Source organism: Archocentrus centrarchus, chromosome 19 (genome assembly GCF_007364275.1).
Source record: "Archocentrus centrarchus isolate MPI-CPG fArcCen1 chromosome 19, fArcCen1, whole genome shotgun sequence".
NCBI lineage: Eukaryota > Metazoa > Chordata > Actinopteri > Cichliformes > Cichlidae > Archocentrus > Archocentrus centrarchus.
This window is the reverse complement of record NC_044364.1, coordinates 2530268-2537375: the sequence shown is the minus strand read 5'-3', so window position 1 is coordinate 2537375 and position 7108 is coordinate 2530268. Positions and strand designations below refer to the sequence as shown.

General features: G+C 39.6%; 1 long non-coding RNA gene across 1 annotated transcript; it reads right to left on the bottom strand.

Annotated features, from left to right (window-relative positions):
• Positions 1 to 638: 638 nt before the first annotated feature.
• LOC115798597 (uncharacterized) lies at positions 639 to 6973 on the bottom strand. The gene is made up of 4 exons (XR_004021490.1): positions 6650 to 6973; positions 3962 to 4134; positions 1471 to 2621; positions 639 to 1216 (listed from the first exon to the last, which is right to left on the bottom strand). It is a non-coding gene; the product is annotated as an uncharacterized LOC115798597 (long non-coding RNA).
• Between the last annotated feature and the right edge of the window lie 135 nt (positions 6974 to 7108).

The window sequence follows — 7108 nt, the reverse complement described above, 5'->3', positions numbered from 1 at the left end:
AGGAAGCCACTTGAACATGCACGCATCTGAAAACTAGCAAATGGAGATGATCTGAGTTATAGGTGAAGTTTGAAAGCTGAAAGTATTATTATTTTTGTTGCCATACTTTGCCTGGTCCTTGTGTTTCTGAATGTTTTCTGTGTGCTTTCTATCTCCCCCTTCTCTGTATTTATTACTGCCTTTCTGTGATTTTTCTTTGTGCCTCATTAGGTTTACCTCCTGTTTTATTTTAAAGGTTAATTCCTCATGTGGCTTTCTGTGTTTTTGCTTCCTTCCTTATTGTCTAGATTGAGTTCATCTGTACCTTCTTATTCCTCAGCCTGTAATCTGTGGGTTTACAGACTGCATTTAAACTGTTGGTTCTGGTGGATTACATTATGAATGATCCAACTGTATCCAGGTTTGTTATTTTTACAGTAAGGAATTAAAATACACTGTGTATGCATCTGAACTGCTTGTAAAATCAGTGATTTATATCCTTTTCATATTTTACCTTTATCATGTTTGGGCCTAAGAAAAGTAAACTAGTTAAAACTGTGAATTTATACAACAATTTGTGTAGATTCACAGAATGGATATGAATAATTTAAAATCACTAGTCAAACTTTGAATAAATGAGAAAAGGTTTAATAGTGGTGGTTCGTGTTATTTTGTTACAACTGCAATATTTAAATGTTTCCTTCTTGTAGCAAAAAGCACTTTGAGTGCTCAGAGTAGAAAGTGCTCCATCAGTCCGTTTTACAACTCTTTTTGACAGTGACACACATTAAGCCTTTAAGCTGTAGAGTTCATGCAAATAACTGCCTGCAAAGCCAAAGTTAACAATGGTTTGGCATCACTGATGTGTTCCCACTGTTTTGAGTGATACTACAGAAACATATCAGCATTTTGATTTCAAAAAAGGCGACATACTGTGTAGCCAAGAAATTCAAATTTCAAAAGTGGAGATTTGTACAATTTCTCCTTTATCTGAACACACACTCAAATGACTCGGTCCTTTGAATTCTTCTGCCTTTTCTTCTTCTTCAGTGTTTTGCCTCCTGAGCTGCAGCAGCATCCATACAGCAGAGCGAAGATCACCAGAGACAGAGTTCCCAGCACGAACACTCCTATGACAATAATACCGCCCAGTGCCCACGGCTCCTGATGCACACGATGAAGGAACCACTCCACCCAGTCCTCAGGTGGCCCTGTGGGTTTCTGCTGCTCCAGTATACTGGATGGAGAATTATCAGCTAGATCAAAACCAGTGAAACTTACCCTTTAGGATATTTACCTACTCACATGTTGTTGATTCTATAATTTGACACTAAGAGCAGAAAGAAGCAGATTATCTGCTAACTACAAGAGTTATTTAACAGTCCCAAAGCTAAGACACTACCAGGTATGTTATATTTTTATTGGTATGCTCTACTAATCTGCAGCTGAAAAGGCTTTTGTCACCCAATATATTCATTTTCAAAAACTCACCTCTCCACCGCCATATCCTGCTAAATGATCGGCTCACTGACTCCTAACAGAATGTGAAAACACAGCAGAGTGTGAGAGCAGAAAGCTTCATCTGCTTTCCTGATTCCCAAACACAACTGTGAGTTTTTAAAAGTCCCAAAATGACAGTTTACTTTCACTTCAAGCACAGAGGTGTCCTTCTGTAAATCCAAACGTAGCACGGTTCCTGTTTGCATGTCCAGGTGACCCGTGTCAGTTTGTTCTCATTTCCAGGTGACTGCCATTTCAAAGTAAAAGCAACAGCTCATGGTTAATGTTTAAACTCAAAAGGCAAAGAGGAACTCTGATGATAAGGAGTGCACACACTGGAGCACTGATGAGATTTTGAGCCTTGCTCTTATAGACTGTGGAAACTACATTAGATATTAAAAAAAAAGAATTTATTTAATTAAAGTATTTAGCATCTATTACATTTACAAAACTAAGAAGCAAACAACAACAAATGCTGCATTTCCTGTACGTCACATACTATTTTACAATATAACGGGAATACATTTATAACATCAAACAATGAACAGCTCACATTCTCCGTTGGCACGATTTGCTTCACTGAGCCAGCAGAGGGCGCTACGCTTGCTAACAAAGGCATGTTTCTGTTGAACGTTGTCCACGGCACACATACGTGTTGGAATGTACACTGTCCATGTTGTTGTTCACATTCCTGATGAATGTGAACAGCATAGCAAACCACTACATTTGTAATAACTGAGTCACTGTGACATTTGAGGACACATCAGCTTTGTTACTGAGTCTTTTTGTCAATGAAATGCTGCCACACAGGGTTTCATTGTTCTGGTTTATAATGAATCTTGATGAGTTGTGCCTCTCTGCTGATTTCTATGGATTCCAGTGGCGTGGCTCTCTGGATGCTCATCCAGTACTGGAAATAACATGGCACCGACTTCCCATCCTTGCCTCCACAAGCCCTTTTGATACCCACTTAATTCTTCCAGAGACAACTGAAGAAGGATGAAGATTATGTTCATTGGTGTAGTCTGTTCAGTCTCCTCCTCAGGCGCCATGTATGGGCTGAACTCTTGAGGGCTGGTGCTTTAGCTTTTTAAACCAGCATTCGTGGGTGCATGAGAGTATTATCATGGAGATAACTGTGACTGTGAGGAGGAAAAAGAGACACAGAGTGGGTGGGGTCAGAGAGAATTTTGAGTCTGTATTTTCTGCACGAGTACTGGGCCCTGCACTAAGAAGCAAGTACAGCATACTCAGGCAAGTTCACAGTCACGTGAAGGTGGTTATCAACTCGATACATCAACCCAGGGTTTATCAATTTTGCTACAAACATGTTCATTTAAAGTGGTGGTGTTGGCAGCATCTGGCCAATCAGAAATATGTTTAAGCCTCATGGCAGCAGGGTGACTGATTTTACAAAGGAAAATAAAACTATAATATTAAAAAAATATGAAAATGTTAAACACATACTACAGGCAGAAACAACACAGCTACTGGAGACAAATCAGCAAGGTGTGTGTGTGATAGGAAAAGCACTGTATAAATGTGTGTGCGCTTTAAGTGGTCAGAAAAGACCGACTACATGAACAAACTCTAACCTACTTGGAACCACGAAGTTAACAGACGTCTGAGTATCACAGCTGTTTCATTAAGCCACAGGAGAATCTGATGGATTTTTTTGTTATTCCATTTAACCGACTTAGAACAAGTCAAATTCTTAAGAAAGGCTTAGTCCACATGTGAACTGGATCCAAGGCCAACAAGCAGGAAAACATCCTGCTCCGTAGTACAGGCCTCTGGATCAGATGGACATGTATGATGAGAGAGATTTACTTTTAGGTCCCCACCTGCCATGTGGAGCATTTAAGCACCTTTTAGCTTACTGGTTTATTTGTGCGGCCAGCAGCTACTGTATCCTGCTTTGGTTTACTCTTACTAGTACCTGCAAAATGACTAAGCACAGCCAGCTACATTGTTGCCAGCTCACTGTTGAAGTGCTTGTAACATCAGTCATGACTGGTTCAACATGCATCACATCAGCCGCTCAGCAACAAGTGAAGGCCATCACTCTGTAGCTTATAGCCAATCACTTCTTCATCAGTAGTGTGACAACAGCATCGGGTGCAGGTGTTTTCAGCAAGGAGATCCAATACATCCACTACACACTTATAGGGCAAAATGCAGGTGGAAGTGAACTAACTAGTCAGCATTTAGCAGCTCAAGAGATATACTGTTGAGTTTCTTCATAAGTAGGTAGAGTTTGAACTTAGAGGACTTGCAGAATGAATAAGTTAATGAATGTTTTTTTTCTGCATGTGTTCTGAGGTGTAAATAAGAAACTTTTTGCCATATAAGCTTTACCGATATGTCAGTGTTGTTTACTTCTTGTTTGGCTGCATCCAAGTGGCCAAAAATTTACACACCTGTTTACAACTTTTTTCAGGCTTTCCCCCCATATTCTAATAGATCTGTGCTTAAAACTCACCAACAAAAAGGAGGAGCACAACAAAGGCTCCCACGTCCAGCGAACTTGCTTCTGGGAGACCCTGAAGTTTGGTCCATATCTTCCAGAAAATATCCTTCACCTCGTCTCCCATGTTCAGGTGCAGGAGTTGCAAAACTGATTCTCTTCCAAATGAAAAAGGCTTCAGCGGAGCTCTGAATGTAGAAACAATAAAAAAAAAAAAGTTATTTTCATCTTTAGCTCCACCCTTCACTGCTCCGATTTTCCTCTTCCACCCAGCAATTACACCGCAAGCTGGGTAAAAAATATTTGCTCTTGATCTCTAAATACGCTGTGCTCTGTACTCACTCACTATATATCAGCACCCCTAATTAACTTCCTGTATGCGTAGGGGTATTTGGCAGGCCACGTCTACACTGTGCGTGTGTCTGTGAACAGACAGTGTGTGAAGCCATGCGTCAGGCTTGGTAGGTCTCGGTATCCACAAACAGGAGAAACCTTCCTGCGTGTGCAGTTTAATTATAAACAAGGCTAACTATTTCAGGCCTGGCATTTCCAAACCGAGGCCTGTCATCAGCACTGGAGCAGCTGTGTGTGGGAGAGGCTGCAGAGGAGATAAGGGCACGGCCCGGGATACTGAAGACAGGCAGTCAGCACTGATCGAATTCTGAACTGATGTCTGTGTGTCAGCAAAAAACACAAACTAACTGGTTCCAGAGCCAAATCTTCCAATTCAGTTCAATTTCATTCATAAAGTGCCAAAACATGCCATAAAGTAACATCAAGGAGTTTTCATATACTGTGACAAAGGAGTCAAAGAAATAGAAAGGCAGCTTATTATTACTACTGTTATATATTTAGATTGATAACTTTAGCCCTATAAAAATTTCCATACATCCTGCTTGGTAATAAAAAGCACTAATATAAAAAGTAGACTCCTGGTGCATAATTTATGGGCAAATTGAGGAGAATATGCTAAGCCTGGGAACGAAATGTGTTCTTTCAGCTTTTCTGCTTATTTATAATAATTTAGTCAATTTCTCTTTTTTAAAATATCCGTTCTAATTTTTTTTAAATGCAAAAAACAAAAAATGTTTTTAATATGCATCTTTACTTTTTGATTTAAAACAGGTAAACTTTGTAGCATAGCACTGATGGAGTTTGTGAATTTTATTTTCTAAATAGTTAAAGGACTTATAGTACTTACAGTATTTGGCACAGAAAACAATTCATTAAATAACAGCTGACCAAGTTCGCTTATACATCTTTTAATGCAGTCTAATGTTAGCTAACACCGGTTAGCTAACACCTGCTAAGCTAACGCTAGCTATATGCTAGTTAGCAGTTCGGTGGTGTTGTTGAAGTGGAGCAGAAAGGTTACAGTTACAGTTACACCCGGACACTTTCCAGCTAAAAGGCGCTTGTAAACAAATAAACAACAACAACTATTTATCATTTAATTAAATAATTAATATTTCTCTTAACAATTAAAAAGGAAAAGTACTATACCCAAGATGGCCTGCTGCTTGTTGCTAGGCGACATTTAACCAGCATACAGCCATCACATGGATTACTAGATTTATCCACGAAACCCTTTTTTGTATTTTATCTTAATTGGTTTTGTCTGAATCAATTTTAATATTTTATGTACGGATGTAATACTTTGTGTATCAGTGCTGTGACTTAAATAAAGTTGTGTGTGGTACTTTTTGTTTAACTGTATATTCTGACGGTTTTCCGTCTTTGTGTAGTGTGTATAATACACCATGTCTTGGTTTATGAGCTTTTTTAAGCCCAATTTTTACAAATCATCAAAACAATGATGGCAGGAGACTTTTTCTTGCGCTTTCGTATTTCCCCATTTCTTGTAAATAAAACTATGCTTGTATACTCCTCAAATTTTCCCCCTACATGTAATCTTTTAAGTTTAAATAGAGCTGAGCATTACTTTAGATTCTAATAAATTTTAATGTATTTGACACTGTACATATATGATTAATATAAAAAATAAACAAATTAGGGCCCAAAGCTGCACCCTGTGGAACACCACATCTTTTGTCAAACACAGCGATTTATGATCTGCAAGTCGTAAATATTGAAGCAGTCCTTACTTTTGGTTTAACACTGATGCATGGACTTAGAACTGACACACACATGCTGTACTGTGCTGTTTTATCATCTTTGAATATATTCACTGTAACGTCTCAGTGTAACTGTAAGTAAATCAAATAATTGGTTATTCAGAAATTCTACTGATGCTTCATGAAACAGCAGTGTGCAGCTCTTAGTGGGAGACACTATACCTCCCAGTATTTCATCATCAGTGGATAAATATAGCTACATACACATGCTTTTACACTGGGTGAATACACAGATAAATGTATGTTCTTCCTGGTTATAGTAGCTCCTCCAGCTGATTCCACCCACCTGCTGGAGTTAGCCTGAGGAATGTGTGACCTCTGCTGCTGACCCTCTTTACACTGCGAGCTCTTCTTGTCTTTGTCCTTCTGCTGCATTCATGTTGTGTTTCGTAGCAGAAATCAAAGAAACCTCCTTCTTTGGGGTTCATGTGAGCAAGTTTACTCATTCAGTTGCTGTTTTTTCTTTACTTCCAGTACTCAGGTATTTCCATTTGGCAGTATGGCCCTCAAATATTAAACCTGTAAACCTGTTCATAAATCACAGAAGAAGAAGAAAAATGTCTCTTACCTCTGGAGCAAATGTTTGCAACTTTTCCACCAAACTCTTCTCTGACAGGAGAACCAAACGCAGAAGTAAACGTTTCACAGACTTTCACTCCTCCTGGTTTTCTCCCTCCCCCTCTTCTTTCTCCTTTTTCATAAGTTTGTTTGTGGTGCCTGCTGCTCCTGGGCTCTTCATCTAATTAGCCTGTTCCAGCTCTGACTGAGAGAGGCCAGCACTGGATGTTTGGAGGTAATATGACTCTCTGAGCAAATCAGCAGCAGTTTCTTTTTTATGGCCACAACTGTCCCTCCTGCAGAGTGTTCACTTTCTCCTCCTGTTCTCAGGGAGTTTGTGTACCTCCTCACTCTCCTCCTCCTCCTCCTCTTTCCCCTCCCCCTCCCTCCCTCCTCCAACTAGTTTCCACATCAACTCTCTCCCTGCTTACGCTGTCTCTCACTCCCCCTCACCCTCTGTCCTGTCTGT